Source organism: Physeter macrocephalus, chromosome 8 (genome assembly GCF_002837175.3).
Source record: "Physeter macrocephalus isolate SW-GA chromosome 8, ASM283717v5, whole genome shotgun sequence".
Lineage (NCBI taxonomy): Eukaryota > Metazoa > Chordata > Mammalia > Artiodactyla > Physeteridae > Physeter > Physeter macrocephalus.
In genome coordinates, this window is record NC_041221.1 from 88,853,356 (window position 1) to 88,876,679 (window position 23,324).

Genomic DNA, 23,324 nt, shown 5'->3' on the forward strand with positions numbered 1-23,324 from the left:
ACAGAATGTGAACACCTTTCATTCCTGACAAACAGGAAATGTATGCTGCACTACTGGTATGTCAATCAGAGTGATAGCATCAATTTTATGGTTTTTAATTCATCCCCACCTCCTGCCGAGCCTTTTGCTCATCCCAAATTATGAATCTTAAAAGGTACGTGATTAAGAAGAAAAAAAAATATGTCTCTGCCTGTGTGAACTCCTGTGTGAAGAGCTTGGAGGCAGATGTTTAAGAGATTTGTAAAGCCTGTCCTGACTTTGCAGTGACTGGACAAGTGACTTACATTACCCGCAGCTGGGAGTGCCCCCTCATGCTTTCGCTTTAGTAATCTGCCAGCAAATCAAGCAAGTATATTTTTATATGCATGGCACCTTTACATTTGTAAGGAGCAGAAAGAAAATAAGTACGGTATTAAAAGCTGTATTTGTCGGTTCATGATGCTTCAGTTACATTTTCAATTTAAGTTTTCAGCATCTATTTCTTTAGCAGTAGTGTTTTGTTGCATTTTGATATATAGTCGATAATAAATATGAAGTCAGATCTGGAGACTAGCTTTGAAGGAATCAGAGCAATCTCTCTCAAAATTCTTTTCTTTCCACCTCTTAATTCTTTTCTTCAACATGTAATGAAATGAAGACCATCACCAGTGTCAGTAGGAAGTGAGGCTGTTTAAATAATGTGTGCATATGCACACGTATGTGCGTGCGCACACACACACACACACACACACACACACACACTTTACTTCTCAACAGGGGGTTTGGGAGCCTGGGGTGTCTGAATCTGTCCTCCCATGCTCCTCTCTTGTTTCTGGTGAGGAGCCATTTTTCTTGTTTTTCCTATGCGGCTCCACCTGGACTCCATTTGCTGCCACAAACTCTTCAAATATCACACACTTATTTAAGATTTAGGAATGTGATCTGATAGTTGCTGATTGGAAGGTGAAGCAATAATTAGCAATTGGTCAAGATCAATTTCCTCTACTGGTGCTGACCACAGAGTGAATGTTTCATCTTTGACAGAAAATTCTCTCTCTGCTGATAGCCCATGATCTTGGATCTTTAATAAGAACTTTCACTGTATGGTGGCCTCCATGTTTAAACCACTCTTGGCCATTTCACCCTTTGCTTTAACATTTTTAGTGCTTGAGTGTTTTGGCAAGAGTTCACGCGGCCTTGAAGTAACCCATGTGGCATTTGCTTGTGAAAAATTTCTCATTCTGCCTTTACCACAACTTCTTTATGATTCAGAGTTGAAGTTTGATGGTTCTCTTCCATGCAAGAAAGCAAATGTAGGAAATACGCAAGAGCTCTTCTTTTCCTGGTGGGGCACCGGCATAAAACACAGAGTTTTGAGAGTGATGATAAGTAACCGTGCACAAATGTGGCTAATGCAGCAGGGCCTGCCTTATTGGAAGGCAGTGCCCTGCACAGAAGCTTTTCTTCCCACTCGGGAGGAAGGAAGTTATCGAGGATCTTGTTAAAGGAGGCTTCTGTGAGGATTTGGCCACACCTCTCTTTCTTTGCGTAGGTGATATTAGCATTTGCAAAGCACGTTTACTTACTCTCTTTCAGTTGCTTCCAAAGCTAGGTGTTATGTCACCATGTTGTAGGCAAGGGTGTTGAAGCTTAAGAAGATGAGCAGCTTGTTTTAAGGTCACATAGATGGTGAACAGCAGAGCTGGAATTGAATCCGTGCTTTCTGACTCCAAATCCAGTGCTCTTTACTCTACCCTATGGTTGCTTATTATTAGACCACCTATTTGGCATGTGTTTGTGTTTAAATTCCCAATTAGGTTGTTTGAGTATGAATTTCTTAATAACCTGACATGTTTTATGGCAGGGATTTGCACATGGTATACACTAAATGAGTACTTTTGATTGAGTTAACCAGTTTTCCTCGTTCTCCCTTTATGTGGTGCAGAATTTAATCATATCACAAATGTTTACAGGCATTGTAAGGACTTATGTTAGATATTGGGAACACAAGGTGATTGTTATGGAGTAAATGTGTCCCCCTCCCCCCAATTCATATGTTGAAGCTTTACCCACCTCCTGCAGTATAGCTCTATTTGGAGATGGGGCCTCTAAGGAAGTAATTAAGGTTCAATGAGGTCATAAAGGTAGAACCCTGATCTGACAGGATTAGTGTCCTTAGAAGAGACAGCAGAGAGCTAGCTCTTTCTCTGTCTTTCTCTCTCTCTCCTGTGTGCATGTACTGAGGAAAGGCCAAGTGAGGACAAAGCCGGAAGGCAGCAGCCTATAAGCCAGGAAGAGAGCTCTCACCAGAAACTGAATTGACTAGCACCTTGTTCTTGGACTTCGCAGTCTCCAGAACTGTGAGAAAATAAATCTCAGTTGTTTAAACCATCCAGTCTATGGTATTTTCTTATGGCAACCCAAGCCGACTAATACAGTTATTAAAACCAAATCTTATTCAAGCATCTCATTATCCTGCAGGGTTGATAGAGAACAGCCATAGACATATAGGTGAGTTGAGTACATGCTCATGTGCTTGGTCCCTTTGGGAATGAAACTCAAGGTTACCGTCATACCACTGGGGTTAAATGCCCTCAAAGTCAAAATGGTTCAAAACATTCTGTACTTTTTAGAACTACATAAAGCATTACTTGAGTTTTCATGGTCAGGGGTGAAAGTGAGAGTGATGGCCAAAAAATCTTCAGAGAGATGATGCGAGTCTATGTCATGAAAAGTGACTAGTTGTTTTCCAGGGAATAAGGTGGAAGAAAGTGCATGTTCTTCAGAGAGAACAGAAGTATAAGTGAACACAGTAGAATCCTGGATTCTGGAGACCTTAATTAGTTCATTATGGCTGGAGCTTAGGATATACATGGAGGAGCTTGAAACATGATGTTGGAAAGATAAGAAAGAGCTAGTTCCTTATAGGTTTTCGTATGTTAAGGTTAGAAGTTGGACTTTAATCTGTAAGCAACATGGATGATATGAAAGAATTTAAACCTGTGTAGTTAAACAATCAGATTTGTAGTTTAGAAATTTACTCTGTATGTCCTGTGGAGATTGAACTGGAACCTAATCTTGGGGTTAGGGCTTGGGATGGGATTTCAGGGAGTGATGCTGTCATAAATTCTCTATGAAAGATTACATAAAAGGTCAGGAAGCTAGCTGCCTTTGATATTATCTCCTTAGCTAAAAGACACAGCTCAAATTTTCAACCACTTTAGAATTCAAGTAACCCTTCTTTCTTTTAATTATGGCACTGGAATGGCTCTTATTTCTAGAAAAAAAAGTGACTTTTGTTCATGTGAATGCCACACATCATGAACGACACCCATGCTCTGGTCCTCCTCAAAACCAGAGTGGCCCCAAAATGAGCAAGCCAGGGGCCTGGTGAGAAATTCAACATTCTCTACTTCTTCTGAACACGCTCTGGTTTCGTTTTTATGAGGTACCCCATTTTGCTATGCTCTTAGCTAGAGCTACTTGAATTTTCTTAATTTGATGTTTTAGAGAGCAAAGAACAAGTAAATATGTTCATTGAGCAATTATTAATTCAAGCCCTGAGCCAGGATTCATAAAATGTGTAATCTCACCCTCACCTGGTCAGGGTGATTTAGACTGGAGCTAGTTGAAATATGGGAGAAAATTCATTTTTTGTCGTATGAATTGGATTTTTGTGTGTGTGCCTAACTTATGTGTTTATAACAATTGTAAAATCGCTACTCTTTGACTCTCCAGAGAGTAACTCACATGTGGAAAAGGTGGACAATTTTGTCTTGTGATTAATATGCCTTCCCCTCAGTGTTCTGTTCATTCTTTCCTCTTCAAACAAATTAAAGTATCAGTCCACTGGAGAGGGACTGTTCTCACGTTCATGTGTCACACAGAATCCTCAAAACTGACTTTACCTGTTAGTGCTAACGACAGTGATGACTGGTTGTTGTGACACCTGCACATGCCTTTCTTCTCTGGCACTTATTGTCACTCTGGGAATTTTGTCACCCCAGTTACCCCAGAATGTTTCCTTATGACTGCATTCTTACTAGCTGTAAGTTACTCTTTTACTCAAGGGGGAACAAGGGCCAGATGGCATGCAGACATGTGCTTGAGACTGGGTGAGTCTTATTTGTTCTCTATTTCTTGTTACTTACTGTCACTCCTCAGCTAACCACACATAAGGAACCCACCCTGTGGGCTGTTTTTTTGCTGTGCATATCTGAAACATGATTATAGTAATGTGCTTTTTATTAACATTATTGTTATTATGGGTTTCTTTTTATTGTTGTTGTTTCAATCTGCCTCATTTTTTTTGAAAGGTGAGGTATAAATAAATTCAACAATGTCAACAGGTCAGCCAGAACACAGATGTGTAAATACAACAAATTTTGTCCCCTTCTAATTAAAAACCTTGAACTTGTTCCAACAATAGCGTTATAGCTCAAAAATAATTTTATTTGGAAAATTCTCTTCTGAAAGTGTCTTTAGAGCCTTTGCCTATCAATCAGAGCAGATCACCGTTCTCTGAGGGTGGGTTTGATCTTTTTTAAAAAAAAAATCATTGAACAAGTAATTATTAGGTGCTTACTAAGTGGCAGGCAGTATACCAGGAGCAAGGAGCAAGACAGACATAGTTTCTGCCTTCAAACACATTTAAGATCAAATCTGAGATGAATGTCTGAGCCCTGGATAATACCTTTACTGATAAGAACAAGATGTGACTGTACAGTGACAATCTTAACTGCCTCAAATGACAATTTTAAAAAAGAGATTTAAAACATTTTGAGTAATGGCAGCATCTCTGGAATAACTCAAACTACTACGTAGAAGACAAACTCTGATTTTTTTTAATGCATCCAGTATAGTGCTATATAGTTTATAAAACACTTTATATATATTATGTCACTCTCTTCTCACAGGAACTCTGAATTATCAACCAGGTTTGAGTACCAGTTTCCTCTACTGTCAAATGAATGATCTCTAGGTGTCTTCTAGGTCAAAAATTCTGTAATTCTCACGTCTCTAATCCCATGCATTCATACTGTATCATGGGTCCATTACTTCAGAATAGCTCCTTGTGATCTATTTGGCTGAGGACCTTCCAAGCAGAGGTGGGAGTCTAGTATCTTCTCCTGGGGTGGCGAGTGATGGCAGGAGGCCTGGGGCTCTGCCAGGCTGGGCATCTCGAAGCCTGGCAAGGGATGGACTGAGCTCATTTCTCAGCCACAGGGTGAGGAGCAGAGAGAGACTGAAGTTGAAGTATGAAGTGAGGAAGGTTCCCTGGGAGTGAGGGAGGGTCTGAAATATCAAATTCAAAGGATCAGTCAGAGGAGAGAATCAAGACGCAAAGAAAAACATTGGCTAGATTAAGAGGTTGAAGAGGCAGAACCTAGAAAGCTACCTGAAAAAACATGATTTCTTTTTATGGGTGCTAGAGAGAGAGCCCAAGAACCATTGGAATGATGAACCCAAAAAGGAAATAAAAATTTAAGTAGGCTTTTTTTTTTTTTTCTTAACACCATCAGTGGTTGAACACTGAAAATAAAGAGAAAATGTAGCTCTGTTCTAAAACTTTACCTCATCAAATTTCCCAACCAAAAACCCATTCCTATAAGAAGATGCAGTGTTCATCAAATAGAACATCTTGGTGATTTCCAGATAGAACAAGTATTTAGAGATTGAAATGGAAAGTTTTCTTTATATCTTAATCTCAATATCTTTGAGTCATCTTTGTCCCTATCAAAAAACAAAATACAGTACTCCCCTAGTGGCGCAGTGGTTAAGAATCCGCCTGCTAATGCAGGGGACACAGGTTCAATCCCTGATGTGGGAAGATCTCACATGCCACGGAGCAACTAAGCCCATGCACCACAACTACTGAGCCTGAGCTCTAGAGCCAGTGAGCCACAACTGCCCACGAGCCACAACTACTGAAGCCTGCACGCCCATAGCCCGTGCTCCGCAACGAGAGGAGCCACCACAATGAGAAGACCGCGCACCGCAACGAAGAGTAGCCCCTGCTGGCTACAACTAGAGAAAGCCCACACGCAGCAACGAAGACCCAACGCAGGCAAAAATAAAAAAAAAATTAAAAAAATACAAGTCAAGTAATTAAGTAGATCTGAAAATCTCTCTTCTGAAAAGATGTATACACAGTTAATAAAAATTCAGAAGTTTTATTTTAACACTTTGCTGCTCATCCCAGAAAAGTTAAGTGGAGTATTAGAATATGTCATAGTCAGTTAAGAGATAAAAGGAGGCTTTGGTGGCTTTGACTACACGCACACACACACAGTGTGGATGTGGGGGAAATTGTGAGAGCATTTCCAGGAGCAATGGATATGACAGGCTCCTTTGCAGAAACTTTCTTTTGGGACCACCATTTCAACTCATTTTCATCACCATGTTCAGAGTTCCTACCTGTGTGTTCCTAGCCCTGCTTACCCATGGGCACAGCAGATTGTTCCAGGTGGGATGAAGATACAGTGGATAAAATTATGTACAAATCATGGGTGTAAAAAAGCTGCTAATAACCTGTTTCTAGTTTTTTACTTTTAGTTTTGTGTCATTTTTACCTCTAGGCACATTTAGTAGCAGTATTTCAAACTCATCCAAAGTTTGATTTTGCTTGTTTTCCTGTTTATTTTTCAGTCTTTTTCTGGAAGTTTTCTAAGGACCTAGGTGTTTTGCTAGTCAGCCATCTTCCAGAATTTCAACACCGATAAGTCTGCTCACAGTCCTTTTGGTTTTGCTGCTGTTGTTGTTTTCTCTCCCTGAACAAATTTATAACATTAGGTCACACTTGATCGAGAAGCTTTATTTTTCCATCTGCTCTCCATTTTTGCTCTATTATTAGGCTGTGCTTCTGGTATTCTGATCCCACTTCATTTCCAGGACCCTTGTTGATGTCAGTGGGGAACCTAGGCAGGACTAGAGAAAGCCCACACGCAGCAACGAAGACCCAACGCAGGCAAAAATAAAAAAAAAATTAAAAAAATACAAGTCAAGTAATTAAGTAGATCTGAAAATCTCTCTTCTGAAAAGATGTATACACAGTTAATAAAAATTCAGAAGTTTTATTTTAACACTTTGCTGCTCATCCCAGAAAAGTTAAGTGGAGTATTAGAATATGTCATAGTCAGTTAAGAGATAAAAGGAGGCTTTGGTGGCTTTGACTACACGCACACACACACAGTGTGGATGTGGGGGAAATTGTGAGAGCATTTCCAGGAGCAATGGATATGACAGGCTCCTTTGCAGAAACTTTCTTTTGGGACCACCATTTCAACTCATTTTCATCACCATGTTCAGAGTTCCTACCTGTGTGTTCCTAGCCCTGCTTACCCATGGGCACAGCAGATTGTTCCAGGTGGGATGAAGATACAGTGGATAAAATTATGTACAAATCATGGGTGTAAAAAAGCTGCTAATAACCTGTTTCTAGTTTTTTACTTTTAGTTTTGTGTCATTTTTACCTCTAGGCACATTTAGTAGCAGTATTTCAAACTCATCCAAAGTTTGATTTTGCTTGTTTTCCTGTTTATTTTTCAGTCTTTTTCTGGAAGTTTTCTAAGGACCTAGGTGTTTTGCTAGTCAGCCATCTTCCAGAATTTCAACACCGATAAGTCTGCTCACAGTCCTTTTGGTTTTGCTGCTGTTGTTGTTTTCTCTCCCTGAACAAATTTATAACATTAGGTCACACTTGATCGAGAAGCTTTATTTTTCCATCTGCTCTCCATTTTTGCTCTATTATTAGGCTGTGCTTCTGGTATTCTGATCCCACTTCATTTCCAGGACCCTTGTTGATGTCAGTGGGGAACCTAGGCAGGAAGGAGGGCATAATCCTTGGCTGGGCTCCACAGGCTGTTTTGGGAAAAGCGTCAGGTCTCCTTGAGGTGGGACTTCCGTAGGATGGACCCCTGTTAATTCCCTACAGACAGTAGCTTTTGCATCGTATTTAATGCAACCGCCGGTACAGGATGATATACTTGCTCAACCACCCAAATATATTGACTTTCTGTTAAAAGGCTTTTAACATAAATTTTAGGAGATTAACAAAATACATCACAGACTGTTGCTGAGAATGCAGGCTTTTAAACTACGTTTCTCCTCCATTGATTTTAGTTAATATATTTTCACCACCCCCTTATTTTACTGTACCTTTTAATTTGTTATTCATTTGTTTGAAACCAGAACTCTGCTGAGGCGCTCTGGACCCACAGGAACTGAAATAGTTTGCCTTCATTATCTGGTAGACCTGCTCGAGTCTGTAGTCCCTGACAGAAACCACAAGACTGTACAAACTGGCAACTGTGGGTTTGTCTGTTCTCTATTGATTCTATTTCTGGAAAAAAAAAAAACACGAACCAATGGGTGAGCCATGTGACTGTACAACTGACCCAAAGCTCCCATCAGAATGGGGATGGAGACCTTTTGCAGACAGGTCGTAATGGGACCTCGACACTTTTCTGTTTGCTTCTTAACCATGGCCTTTGAAAGCTTTGACTTAGAAGTTTAACTCCTTGTATTCTGGAATATGAAACTGCTATAGAATCTTAATATTCTATAGCATGTCGTTTAAATTTGGTCATATTGTCCCAAATATATAATAAAAACATGATATAACTTTGCTTATAAAGTATCTTTGTTCTTTCTTCCAACATGAGAATTACAAGACAACTCCACCATAAGACTTCAGAAGAAAACAATACACACGTACCTTTCAGACTATGAATCTGCAACTGCTGTAGTGTTTATTTTTCTTGCGCTTTGGTACTGGCACTAAATACCAATATTCAAGTAAATAGAATGCATGACTTCTATGCAGTATGGCCTAATGAGAGAGTTCTGGTCTTGGCTCTAACAAACTATGTGTCCTTAATCTTCTCGCTCCTTCTCCATTACGTGTGAGCTGACCAGATGATCTCTAAGATCTATTCTAGTTCTAAGATTCAGTGTGAATAAAAGCTCTTGATAACACCAGAGAGATTCAGGTAGGGGAGAACACATCCTATTAAACAGACACACATAAACACGCACATACTCAACAGAAAAACCAAAATAGCTCCCCTCTCCTCCTCCCCCAACAATGACAATGCAGCCATCTGTTGGACGTTCCATTTCACTTAGCAGCTGCTCTCAGATACAGAAATCTGCATTCCTCCCGCTCGTGCTGGTATGCATGCAGCATGTGTGGGTACTAGCATTTGACTCTCCCACCCAAAGGAATGGCTTTCATTGAATAAAAATGATCACAGAAGGGTTCCTTACTCTCCCATCACATAAAATGCCGTTTTCCTGATAATAGGCATTGGAGCTATCTCTGCTCCCCTGTGTATTAAAATAAATCCTCTTATAGATACTCACATCAAACAATCATCTAAAAATTGAAGAGGACAACCAGAAAAAGGCTTCAGTGAAACTCCTGTCTTGTCAGAAACTTCCGCTTTGAAGGACCGTGGGAGAGGTTGGAATGTAAAGTTCCATTTTACTTCTATTTTGTTAATACCCCCAACATTGCACTTAAGCTCTGAGAAATGAATATTGTACTAAAGGGAACCAGGAAGCTTTTAAAAGCAGTATTAATATTACCATCAAAGTAAATGAAAAAATATAATATGAATCTCCAAAGGGGACAGAAAAGTGAAGTCCTTTAAATACTTCACCCCCACCCCCTTGCCTCTTCTCCAGGCTGAATTTTGTCTTCTGTGTGGTAGATTGTATGAAGTGGTATATCATTTAAAAAGATGCACTTGGGTTGGGGGTTGGGAGGAGCTGCAGTTATAAACAACAACAAAAAGGGGTCCTACAAGCAAGGCAGACAGAGAACCTTGGGTAAAATTGGATCTGCTTTTGAGTACATAATTTAGGACATTTGTTACAAGATTACTGTGGTTTTCTATAAATGTTAGTTTGCTGTATTATTTTCCATGAACTACTTTTCCAAAATGCAGAATATTTTGCCCCCAAAACATGGAAGCACTAAAGCTCAGATGAGGCACTGATTCATGAGGAGTCACCCAGAAACAGCTGGTCAGCCATCTGCAGCCCCAGAGTCCTTTTATTTTTACTTTGTTCAGCTAATTCTGTATGTAGAGGGGAAGAAGATGCATCAATCCTGAGAGAAGAGTGTGGCTCGTGTAAGAAAATGATGACTGACTGCTGCCCGAGACTGGTATCTGATGGCCTGATGTGCTGATTTGGAGGGCAGCACGTTTCCTATGTGCATTAGGCTCTCAACTCTTTACTACATGTGCATTATTTTCTGTGCATCCTGCTCTTTGGGAAAATGAAAGAAATGATGATATGCCACTGATTGTTTTGTGGGAATTGTTCCAGATTAGAGCACCCTCGAGAGTCATAACCAGTCTTTTCAAGGCAGGCAGAAGAGCCTGCAGAAACAAGGACAGGTCTGGAAGTCAGGCCTGCGAGTCTGTTCGCTCATCCCTCAAGTGCCCGCTGAATTAGACCTTTTAACTGCCCTAGATTCTGTGGTCAAAAAATGTTGGGGATAAAGGCAGTATTTGACACAGTTTAAAAGATAAACCATGATTCAATGCCATAATCATATGAAACCAAAATGCTGAGTAAATATTTAGATAGCGCTCTTTTAGCTTACATTTTGTCCACATAAAGCTGTGGACAATTCAAGCAGAATAGCCTTTTGCCTCCCAGAATGGGTAAGGGGGCCTTGTTGACGGAAGGTAGATGGTTACATTATCCCTTCCTTGTGTTACCCAAGGCAGTTCATATAGATGACAGAGCCAGATGACTGTGTGGGAAGGAAAATGCCCTTCCAGTTCTAGAAAGAAGGCTCTTAGGTGCACAGGTGTATGCTGCTTACAGGTAGGTGTAATTATAGTTTAATCAGATTCTTTGGTGTCTCTGGAGACCACTCTTTGGCACACCTTTTAACATTTTTCTTGAATCATCAAAATCTTTTACCCATTCCCTGCAAAAACATGAGTATATGTGTGTGTACACACACATACACAATGCATATGCATGTATATCTTCCTTGTTTGATTGAATTTCTTAATTGAAGTATAGTTGATTTGTAATGTTCTGTTAGTTTCAGGTGCACAACAAAGTGCTTCAGTTATACAAACATATATATCTAGTTTTTCCAGATTTTTTTTCCCATATTGAGTATGGTTCCCTGTGCTATGCAGTAGGTCCTTGTCGGTTATCTATTTTATATGTAGTAGCGTGTATCTGTTCATCCCAAACTCCTAATTTATCCCTCCCCCTGTCTTTCCCCTTTGGTAACCATGAGTTTGTTTTCTATGTCTGTGGGTCTATTTCTGTTTTGTATGTAAGTTCATTTGTATCTTTTTTTTTTTTTTTTTTTTTTTTTAGATTCCACATATAAGTGATATCTTATGATATTTGTCTTTCTCTGTCTGGCTTACTTCACTTAGTATGATAATCTCTATTTTTTTACTTTGGCTTGTTTTCACTAAGTTTTTTAGTTTCCTTAATGACTTACATAACTACACTGCAAGATAAATCTTAATTTTTACAGATAAAAAGTAGAGAAGATAAGCTTTTACTGCTACATTTAACCTGTGTGGCATTAACCCAGGACACAATTTACTGACCACCTCTAATTTTTTCTGGTGTACAACCATGAAAAGGCTCTAGGACAGTTGACTAGAACAAAAGACAAGTGCACCTTTAATTGATAAGGCATACAATTTTTAAAAAGAATCTAAAAACCATCTGTACTGTAAACTTTTGTGTCTCTTATTCACTCCTGTTTACTCTGCTATTCAGTCCAAATAAAGGTTGTTTCCACCTCAGCAACACAAAAACCACATGGACTATCCTTCAGGCTGTCAGTCAGAGGAAAGATATACATATGCCCAAAGTATACACTTGTGCTTGTTCACAGTGTTATTTGGGGAAAATATGTTGCATGTTCTCCTGGCTCTCCTAGTTTTACATTTTGAATTAATGCAATTTATTCTAATTTATGACAACTGTTTAAAAAGCTTGTTCTCCATCTTCCCATTTATAAAGAAGTTATTTACACAGGGGGAAAAGCAGGAGGGAAAGTGGATTCCTCTGCATGGTCAGGTGGAAGAATCAAGTGGACTCTGTCTTGGAGTCAGCATTGTGCTCTAGGGCTGATTATAACACTCTTTTCTGCCACTTTGGGGATAGGAATGAAATTATGAGAACCCGTCTTCTTCTTCTTGAAGAAAGTCTTATACAACTGAGTTAATTATCTCTCCCTCCTCTCTTGTTCTCTCTTCCTGTATTTATATAGCAGCTATCACCATAGTACCTACACACGTTGATAGGACTGCTATTTTAGAAAGAAAGAAAAAAAAAAAGGCAGCACAAGGCAGGAAAAAAAAACAAAACAAAAAACAACCCAGATTCTTCCTTGTCATAGTATAAAGATCCTGTAAGGCCAAAAATCATGAGGAGTCTGCATGATTTTGAGGTCTTTTAAAGAACCCCGAATAAAAAAGATTGACCTCATTGTACCTAGAACAGTGCTTCAACTTTAGTAGGTATATAAAGGATATTTGTTGATGGGCATCACTAGTATCTATTCTTCTCAAATTTCTTGTTTAAAAACAAAGTCTCATCCTGAGTGCTCTGTTCTGCGTTCATTCTTACCTACAGAGCTTGTTCTGAAAGGACCTCATGGTGGAGAAGGAGCTCAGACAGAAAGATGAGTGGGAACACGTGTTGACTTCATTATAGGATCTGGACCTCCCTTGGGGCTTTCATGAAATTCTATTGGCATATGGTGCTTGTCCTGCTAACTGTGTATATACACAAAGTGGTATATGTATACTTATAACTTCAGCTACTAATATCCTTAAAAGAAGTCACAAATCATAGAACTAAGACTTATTATTATGGGCCAGACATTGTTCTAACTCACTCATCGTATTAAACTCAATTCTCATAACATCTCTGGGAGATATGTCCCATTATTATCACCGTTGTTTTTTAAATGAAGAAGCTGAACAATGGAGACGTTAATTAAGTAGCCCGTGATCATACAGTTAGTAATAACCAGTGAAAGGGATTTGAATCCAGGCATACTGCATTATGCCTTCTCTCAAACTGTTTATTAATTCCATATTATATCAGAAATTAGGACTGGGGGAATTCCCTGGCGGTCCAGTGATTAGGACTCCGTGCTTCCACTGCATGGGGCCCAGGTTCGATCCCTGGTTGGTGAACTAAGTACGTGTAAGCTGCACAGTGCGGCCAAAAATAAATAAATAAGTAAGTAAAAGTGATGAAATTTTAAAAATTCTTAAGAAACAATAAAGAAAGAAAAGAAACTAGGACTGGGCAAAAAAAACCTTTAGGGTAATATGATTTTAGGGCCTGGATCTTGCCAGTACAGTAATAATCTGCTGAACCTCAAATTTAATCTAGCCTCAGGGTAGACAACTGACCGCAAGACTCCCAAGAAAGTATTGTCCTACATTATTCTTTGTTCACATGGCTTTAAAATGTTTAATGCAGTACCTACTTAATCTGTAGAACTCATGGCTTTACACTAAAACCATGCATTCATTAAATAGATATTGAGCATCTACTATATAAAATTACTGAAGATACAATGAGAAATCATTCTGCTTTTATGGATATATCAGTCTGTTGGGTGGGGGAAACTCAAATACATAAACACATAGTTTAAACAGCGCTTAAGTATAACTGGAAGAATCTACAAAATATTGTGGCAGCAAGGAAGAAGGATTTTGGTGTGTGGATGGGGGGGTTAGTGCTGAGTAGGAGTCAGGCTACATGGAGAACTAGGTTCTTGAACTGAAGTCTTGAAAAGTTGATGCAGTTAGAGAACTAGGTGAGGACAATCTAGGAAGACGAAGCAGTTTGTTCAAAGACCTGAAGCTATAAAAGAGCATGATGCTCTAAATATGGTATAGCTGGAGAGAGGTGCCAAGGTAATGAGCCATGGAGCTAAAAGGGTAAGCAGGGATCAGACCACGAAGGACCACCTGTGGCCCCTATTCTGTAAGTAAAGGCAAACATGAGGAATGATAAGAAGGGTGCTGGTCTAATCTAACCTCTTTTTTGAAAATGAGCTCAGAAGTTGATGGCCTGGAGGAGGGTAAAACTAAAGTTTAGTGCTAGAGACTAAACTTATTATAATCTTTAATGCTCAGAACCATCCTATGTACAGGGTGTTATCTCCAGTTCACCACACTGTCCAGATCCTCTTCCTAACCCTTTGAGCACATCTCCTCAGCCTCTCCTGCTGCACAGCTTCTTCAGCCTTCCTCTCAGCTCTTCTGTTTCTCTCAGTTCTGCCCTCGGTATGCTCCTCTGCTCCCTGTCCTCCTCTCATGTCCTTCTCTCCCCCTTGACAAGGTCACTCCTTCTGAAGCAAGCCCCTACATTCCATGTATTCCATTCAGGAACCCAGGAATCATCCTGCACCCTTGACTCCTCTAACTCTCACTGCTGAATGCGGCCCCAGGTCCTGTTGTTTCCATTTTTAATTATCTTTTGAGGAGGCTCTTCGTTGCAGATTTGGTTAAAGTGATCATCATTCTTACTTATACTATTACAACAGCATTTTTTCTAGCCTGTAACTATATCTGGCTATCAGAGTAATGTTTTGGAGTAGCAACCTGACTACACTACCCTTCTGTTTAAAATTCACTGGCTCCCTATTAGAAAAGAACCAAATACGATTTTCTAAGAATGATCTACAAGTACCCCTAGATTGGGCCACCAATTTTATCTTTTTTTTTTAACATTTTTATTGGAGTATAATTGCTTTACAATGGTGTGTTAGTTTCTGCTTTACAACAAAGTGAATCAGTTATACATATACATATGTTCCCATATCTCTTCCCAATTTTATCTTAAACCTTATTTCCGATTGCTTAGCACATTGCCTGGCAATAGTAAGCACTCAGTAAACATTTGTTGGATGAATAAATGAATGAATGAATGAACTGAACTTGCTTAAACTGATGTGTTTAAAAGAATTAGAGGTATATGTAATCTTAAATATCTTCATTTTCTTTTTCAGTTACTATCCCAAGGTAGCTAGTGATACTCAAAATATTTATAAACAAAGCATCAGCATTGACCAGTTAGAAGGGGCATGGGCTGTGTGTCACTGTACATGTTCACTATCAACCCAGCTAGACTTTTCTTTAGTGTATAGATTTTTTTATTAGCTAGAAGCTCCCTAAGTTGAGTGCACTCTCATTTGCACCAGGCAGAAGTGCTTCTGCACAGAGATCTCTGACTTTGGATATCATCCTAGAAGTCTCTCTAGCTCCAATTGGCTTCCCCTCTGAAGCAGCTCAAGGACCAAGAGGCTGGAAGTAAGGTTCATAGATGGGATAGATTCACTGATCTTTAAGAAGAGAGCAGCCCCAGTGTTCCTGGTGGACATGATGCAGAGAGCACCACCACTTCACACATTGGCTCTCCCTCCCCATGGAAGTCCTGCAGAAAAACCCTTGAGGGTACATGTAGACTTCCCCTCCTTTTGAGCCATTAGCTTTCCATGCCAGTCTCAATCCCACTTTTCTCCCATTTTCCTTAACTCTCCTTCCCATCCTTTTCTGTTACATGTGAGTGTTTCTACCTTCCCAATGCTTCTTCCTCCCTTTTCCTCCTCTCCCACAAACCATTCCCAGTTCCTTAACTGACTAAAATTGTAATCTGTCATATTTAGCATATGCATTAAAAATCACCACCTAAGAATCAAAAAAGTATTTTTTGTCTTGCCTTTTCTCACAAAACAAAATTAAACCAAGAGGAAAAAAAGGTAGCTTTTTTATTTGAGTGAAAAGCAATAAAAAAATCAAATTTTTGTTCTAATGCAGCAGTGATTTTTTACATTAAAAAAAAAAAAAACCAAAAAAACATCCTACTGTGGCCAGAGTGCTTAAACAGATAAAAAAGGTGAATGAAAAGAGAGACTGGTATTAAGAAGAAGGAGGAAAAGGTGGAGAAGGAGAAAGAGATTTTACAGAACAAAAATTAAGAAGGAAGAATAAAATAAAAGGAATTAGACAAATACATTAAGTAACCTGTAATGACCACACCCCTTTCTGGTTTATGACCTTTCTCTTCTCAGCATATGTGGAATCCCTATCCAACCTAAGGAAGATGAGCCAGAAGGGAAGAAATCACATCTGGTTTTATTCATAAACAAGTTTTGAGGACCCACTGTGTACTAGGTATTGTTCTAGACGGTTGAGAATCTTTAACAATAATTTAGGTCGTGGATCTTCTGTGTTTCTTTTTATGTTAAGAGAATGTTCTTTTCAGGGAAACATTTATTTTGTCAGCCTCCCTTTTTGTAAGTTGCTTTGTGTGCCAGCCAAAACCAAAGGCAAAAAGTAGGTAAAAGGCAAAAGAATAAAATCATGCACATAAAAACCTTACAAAGGTTTGTATTCAGTATACTGTGGCAAGAGGGTTCAGCCCTTTTCTTATTGTATTTGCATCTGTTTCACTATCCCCAAAAGGAATTAGCAGAATAAACCCCTACTGTACCTGGTGGAAGTAATGCACAGCAGCATCTTCACTTGTGTGGCTGGATATTAATGCTAATGTACAGGAGTTAAATATAGCACAAAGCAAGTGTGTCAGAAGGAAAAACACAAAGCTACTAATTTCATACTGCAAGGGGCAGGGTGGGGGAGGCAAGATGAATATACCCTTAAGCACCAGGATAAACTGCAAAAGTCGTAAACTTAGAAGAGGAGAATGTGGTGACTCTATAGACCGAGTCACGCTAACCTAATATCCTCAGTGGCAAAAACCAAAAAACCAAAAAAATCAACCAAGAATGTTGCCTAGATGGGTATGGATAAGAGGGTCTGGAAAAGAAACAGAAATGTGTGGTAATGTTGATTAATTAGCAGGTTTGATAGGAGAGATGGGGTTCTCTAAGTTTTCTGGGGTTTTTTCCCCCCATTTCTAACAGGTGACAGTGCTAAGGCCGTACACCATTGGACACGATCAGTAGTAGTATGTGCTAGTCCTATAAATCTACATTGTTCCCATTGCCTGATTGTTAGATACCACTTTAAAAAACTTCATGACTAAATGTAGAAATTGTGATGAATGCCAGAGCCACAGAGGATGGCAATATGGCCCTCTGTGCTTGGAGCCTGCTGTGGATGAGCCTAAGCTTTCTCAGGGCATTGAACACCTTCTTTGGTGGAACTTGTTTACCTTAAACCATAACTGCAGCATCTATACCTGAGCACAGCTTGTTCTGAGTGGCTACTACCTCTTTAGTTAACTGATATGTCCCCAGGGCTTAGTACAGCCATTGGCACTTACTGAGTACTCAGAAAATCTTTGGTGACTGAGTGAAATAATTATCTCCTGGGAAACTGATACTTAAATGGGACTTAAAAGACTGTGCAGGATAAGGAGCACTTCTTTCAGGGCATGCAATACTGAGTGTAATCAAGGATAAGAGTGAGAACGAGAACTTGGTGTTCAAATCTCGACTCTATCACTTATTATCTCATTAACCATAGGCAAGTGACCTAATCTCTCCAAGTCTAATGCTCTTCCAGAGAAAGTGGGGTTAAATGTTATCTCTCTCATATGGACATTGTGAAGGTTGAATGAGTACTGCATTATGAGGAAATAAACAGGTTGCCAGCTAGTATCTAGAGAAAAGTGAATTCAGCAAGGAGAATACACAGGATCTAGAATGTATGCAAGATATGGCATGAGCTTTGGCTGAGGCATTAATGCAGGGCCATCTGTGGGGAGAGTGAGCTGGGACCACACCGAGGCTCATTCACTAGGGCAAAGGGCACCAGCCAGGTTGGCTCCAGTGCCTGACTAAGGTGAAGGCAAAGTACTCAGAGGATATTGTCCAAACTCATGTTGGGTCCCAGAAAATACGGGGGCTTGTCGTGCTGTGCACATGGAATGATAGGGAGTTTTCTGACACAGATGCTTTTGGATTTGAAGACAGCCTCTCGTTTAGGGCAGGACCAGAGCAGACAGTGACTGAAAGGCTAGGAAGCAAGGGATTAGCAAGTGCTGGGCAGGGTGTTAGACCATGAACAAGTGAGGCTGAGATTCTGGGTGGGCCCAAGCCTTAGAAGAAAGCTACGTAAGAGGCTTGGAAAAAAGCTGAGGACCTGTCTTGCCTCTAGGCAGACCCTGAGGCTTTCCATTTGAGCTAAAATGGCAGGAGTGGGACTAGAGAGTTAGGAAGAGAGCACTTTAATTTAGAGACTTAAGGCCACCCAAGTTTTACTCTGCTCATGGATAGGCATAAGAAATTAATTCCAAGTTGCACCATGTGAGATTGACAGTACCCATATGCATTCTGCTTTGACACCATTGGCTCAGAAAGTTAAGCTGGCTGTAGAAACAGATGATAAAGAAACTTGGCAGGGGCTGGCAGCAGAGCTACAGAGAAGAAATAAAAGCAAAGAGAGGAATAAGGAGAAAAAAAATGAAGCTAAACAACATTGACCACAGTAAAGAAAACTAAATGTTCAAAAATGAATAAAAGACTTATTTCTCAGATCCAAAAAGGCTTATCTAAGGCAAAACAGACTGATCCAGTGACTGAAGAATTTTCATCTGTTTCCAAAGGGACCAGACCCGGGGCTTGCAATGAAAAGCAAACAGAATGCTGTCTTCCCCCACCTACTTCTCCTGGTGATCTAAGAGGCTAGAAAGAGCGATCTTATTAAAACAGGGTAGAAGGAGGCTGATGTTCTCCAGACAGTCCATAGGTCAGGGTTCAAAGAGAGACCTGGAAAAGGAGAGTGACATCAAGAATTACCTGAAGCAAACTGCCGAAGGCCAAAAGCAGCAAGCATTATGATAAGAGAAGAGAGAGCTTTGTCAGTATAAAAGGCCCATAGGCATATTCTATCCTCCTACAGGGTAGAGAGCTGCTGATCTCTGAGCAGTTGACATCCATAGGAGAGATTCTGAACATGCAGTGGTGTGATGATACAGCCAGGGTGAGCCCTCAGCAGGAAATATGAAGTAGGAAAAGGCCTTGGAGTCTGGGTTCTAGATTTTATAATAGAAACCTCACAAAATGTTGAAGGAAGGTAAATGGGCTATGAGAATCTAGCTAGAGTATTACATAGGGGTGCCCTGTGTTAACACCAACTGTCTTAGTCCATTTGGACTGCTATAACAAAAATACCATAGACTGAGTGCCTTAAACAAGAAACATTTATTACTCACCGTTCTGGAGTCTGGGAAGTCCAAGGTTAAGGCACCAGCAGATTCGGCAGATTCAGTGTCTGATGAGGGTCTTCTTCCTGATTCATAGATGGCATTCTTCTCACTGTGTCCTCACGTGGCAGAAGGCGTGAGAGAGCTCTCTGGGGTCTCTTTTATAAGGGTACTAATCCCATTCATGGGGGCTACATCCCATGACCTGATCACCTCCCAAAGGCCCCACCTCCTAATACCATTCCACTCCACTGGGGGTTAGGATTTCAACCTATGAATTTGGAGGGGACACAAAGATTCAGAACGTAACACCAATTTAGCCATTTGGTCAGGTTTTACTTCCTTGATCAGAACTTTACTCTTACCCACTTTGAAACTTTACAGACATCTAGAATATCAGTTAGAATTTATTATTGGCCCAGGTATTCTTAAATCACATGTCTTGCCTTCCTGCATGACTTCAGGTATCCTTAGATGCCACCCAACTGGTATGATTTGCGAACTGCCAAAAACTTACATAAGTGACTTTATGTCACTATCAAAATGCAGTGATTTTCCTTGTGGTGTCTCATGCTGGGAATTATTAGTCATGAGCCCAATTTTGCCCAAAATTTGCCTGGTAGGCCGTGGGGGCTGAGGTCTAGGAACACAGGAGAAACAAGGCATGACCATGGATTTGCATTTGAGCGATTGGTAAAAAAGCTTATAAATAATCTAGAGCAGTAGTGATAATCATGGAGCACCTTTAGGAGTTCAAACAGAAGATTAAAATTTTAAGACGAATGTATCCATAATCATCCTGAAATTTGTCAAATCTGACTCCAATAAAGAACAAACCTGCAATAGTTTGAGAACTTGGATACTCGTCATGTTGGAGGAAAGGCCCAACACTCAGTGTTCCTTTCCAGTTGGTCTCTTCTCTGACACAAAAGTCACAGTGGCGACAGACATTCTTTGGTTAAATGGTGGATATAATTTAATGCAGGTAAATTGTCTTCAAGATATAAAGTAATCTAGAAACTGATTTAAAGTCTGAAAACCATTTTTGTTTTCAATTATAGCCACTTATTTTATACACGTTTATAGACTTTCCCTCATTTACTCACTAAAAATTTAAACAGTTAACAACTATAGGAATAATGTAATTAAAATAAATAAAAATATTGAATCATTTATAGCATACTTGAGTATATTGTTTTATTAATGTCTATTATAATGAAAGTCTTTTTTCAGCATTATGGGAAATTTGCAGAGCACAATCAGGGGGGTATGATTTGACCAAGCAAGGGATCGGTGTGATTTGAGGGGCAGTGGAGAATAGAACATTTGTTTGGCTTAAATTGGGCAGCTTGATTTAAGAAGCACCAGAACAATACACAAAACTACATATGCCATCCAACCCTGTCAAGAAATACCATTCCAATGCTGCAGAGCTCTGCCAATTCAACATAGAGTGCCATCTTCAGCCAGCCTCATTGAGTCAAGCCATTTCCAGTTTTCTTTAATCCTGGGAAATGGATTCAAGCGGCCAGTGTGTCTTTTCCACACTGCCAGGAAAATGAAGCAGCAAGCACAAGGCTCTGTGAATTCTGCTACCTTCATAATGCTGTATGGAGCAAGGAATCTTCTAATACATGCTGATTTTTATTGAGGACTGTAAATTTTCAAATTCCATTTTTTTGTAAAACAAAGTAAGACAATGAATAGCAACTTTGGAATAGGCAAAGTGAATTCTATTTTGAAGCTCCAGGAGGTGGTGGTGTTTGGTTTTTTATTTTTTTGGGGTGATGTTTAGGTCAGACAACCATTGTTGAAAGGTTACAGTCATTTTTTGCCGGTTAACTTTCCTTCGTAACCAGTAGGGATCCTGGAGACTTTATTTTGACAATATGATGGATTCTTATATTCCACCTTGAAGAGTCTTAGCTGCATGGCCTCCAGAGGATTAGTAGTAGAAAGGGCATTTATTTTCCTTCAATTTGTTTGCTAGTGACCAGAATAAAAAATCTTATTAGATCGCACAGGTAAATTCAGTGTTGAAGTAGAAATGAATAACTTTTGATTTTTGTAGGCACAGACACAGATTTCAATTCAGCCAGAAAGCTGGAGCATCCTCAACTTTTTCTTTCTAATCCCTTGAATTTAGATAATTACCAAGCCTCCTCTGACCTGTTTCCTAAATAGCTCTTTTGCTTCTCCCTTGCTGTCCATTTCCACTGCCACTGCCTAATTTTGAGCTCTCACTGTCTTTTCGGGAATGTCATATTTGCCTTGTTGGTGATCCTGCCTTTCTGTTCGCAGCAATCCAAATCAGCTTACATACTACTGGCAGTGCTAATTTTCTAATATTCCTACCAAATGACATGAACTATCCTGATTAAAAAGAAACAATGACAACACCAATAAACTAAGAAACAAACACCAGTGGCTTCCCGTCCCTTGAAGGACAAAGCTCGATTCTTTACAGGACTTTAAAATAGATTCCCGTTCTGGGCCCTGCCTAACTTGCCAGCCTTAGCTTCTGCCTCACTCCCTCATGCTTCCAGTGCACTAGCTAGACAAAACTATTTGCAGTTTTCTAAAGCTGCTATGGTTTCTCCCGCCTCTATGCCTTTGTACAAAATGCTCTCTCTTATCCACCTTGCAAATTCATCTCTGAATCACCATGTGGAGGAGAGCTGCTTGAAACAAAGAACATCCTCTTTGGAATATTATGTGAACAAGGGATAACATTCATTCATATCTGAGTTGTTATATAAACGGGAATCTTTTGCTACTGTGGCCTGTCTTGTCCTAACTCATTCATGCATTTTGTAGCCATGAGATATAATTGCTCACATGCATGATCATGTAACCTTCTTGTTGATCATAACTATCCTGTGTGATCTTGGTGAAGGAGGGTGTCTGCTGTAGAGAAGCCAGGATCTTTGAGATTTGAGGCTATCTGCCATAGCCTCATTAACATCTTCTGTCACAAGTCTGTAACAATCTTGATTTGTTTCTTTAAGAACTTATTATGAGGGCTTCCCTGGTGGCGCAGTGGTCGAGAGTCCGCCTGCCGATGCAGGGGACACGGGTTCGTGCCCCGGTCTGGGAAGATCCCACATGCCGCGGAGTCGCTGGGCCCGTGAGCCATGGCCGCTGAGCCTGCGTGTCCGGAGCCTGTGCTCCGCAATGGGAGAGGCCACAATGGTGAGAGGCCCACTTACCGCAAAAAAAAAAAAAAAAAAAAAAAAAAAAGAACTTATTATGAGTGTCCAGAGTCAGTGCTAGCCAAAACCTCACCTGTGCATAATTGAGAAAAAGAAGTTCCTTCCAGAGGTGCATGGCTTGCTTATTGGAGGGAGTGAAAGAAGGAAGCAGTCCCTTTTTGGCAGACTCTGGGTAGATTGACTAGGAAAAGGCTCCCCCTTTTTGGTGATACAGACAGTGAGGCCTGACCAGGCAGAGGATGGGCTAGCCTTATCTTTCATAGGTCCATTCCTCAAAGTAGTGCAAAAATCTCACAATCATATACAGTGGCCCTGGAGTTCCCAGTGTGTAGGAGGAGGGACTTGACTAGGAAGAACAAAGATGGACACGTGGGTTAAGCCCTCGAGGAAGTCTTAATAAGAAACTATAACCTAAAGGACAATGTAATGAGCTATCACAGACGTACAGCAAGTCACAGAACCTCCAAAGAGGGAAAGAGCACTCATAACTCAAAACTAGTTTTATGTAGACATTTACATCTCTGCTGGGCCTTTAAAATAAGTAAGGCTTTGATATCCAGAAAACAAAGAGCAAAAGAACATTCTACAATATTTAGTTGGAAGAGTGTGGGAAAAAAATATTAAGGTGCCTAAATGCACAGTTGGTTATCTAGTTTATCTGGGGCATGAGGGTGGAGGAAGATGGGAATGGAAAGATAGGAACTTTGGAACCTTATCACAAAACTGTCAAATGCCATGATGGGTAGGTTAGGGATTGTTTTGGGCAAGGAGGATCCACAGTAGGATTTTAACACAAATGTTCTATAAACTGTATAAAAATGGTTTTGAAGAGAGTAGCCTGGAGGTCCAAGACAAGTTAGGAAAGTTTGGAATTATTTGGGCAAGGGGTAAAAGAGAGTTTGAGTTAGGCCAATGGCAGTGGGAAGAGAAAGAAGGGAA

At 40.0% G+C, this 23,324-nt stretch overlaps 2 long non-coding RNA genes across 2 annotated transcripts in view; one reads left to right on the forward strand and one right to left on the reverse strand.

Annotated features, from left to right (window-relative positions):
* Positions 1-23,324, forward strand: part of LOC129392334 (uncharacterized) — a 186,490-nt gene that overhangs the window by 23,213 nt on the left and 139,953 nt on the right. The window lies entirely within an intron of this gene.
* Positions 4,302-8,910, reverse strand: LOC114486738 (uncharacterized). Its single transcript, XR_003680977.2, has 3 exons — positions 8,696-8,910; positions 8,137-8,320; positions 4,302-5,274 (listed from the first exon to the last, which is right to left on the reverse strand). It is a non-coding gene; the product is annotated as an uncharacterized lncRNA (long non-coding RNA).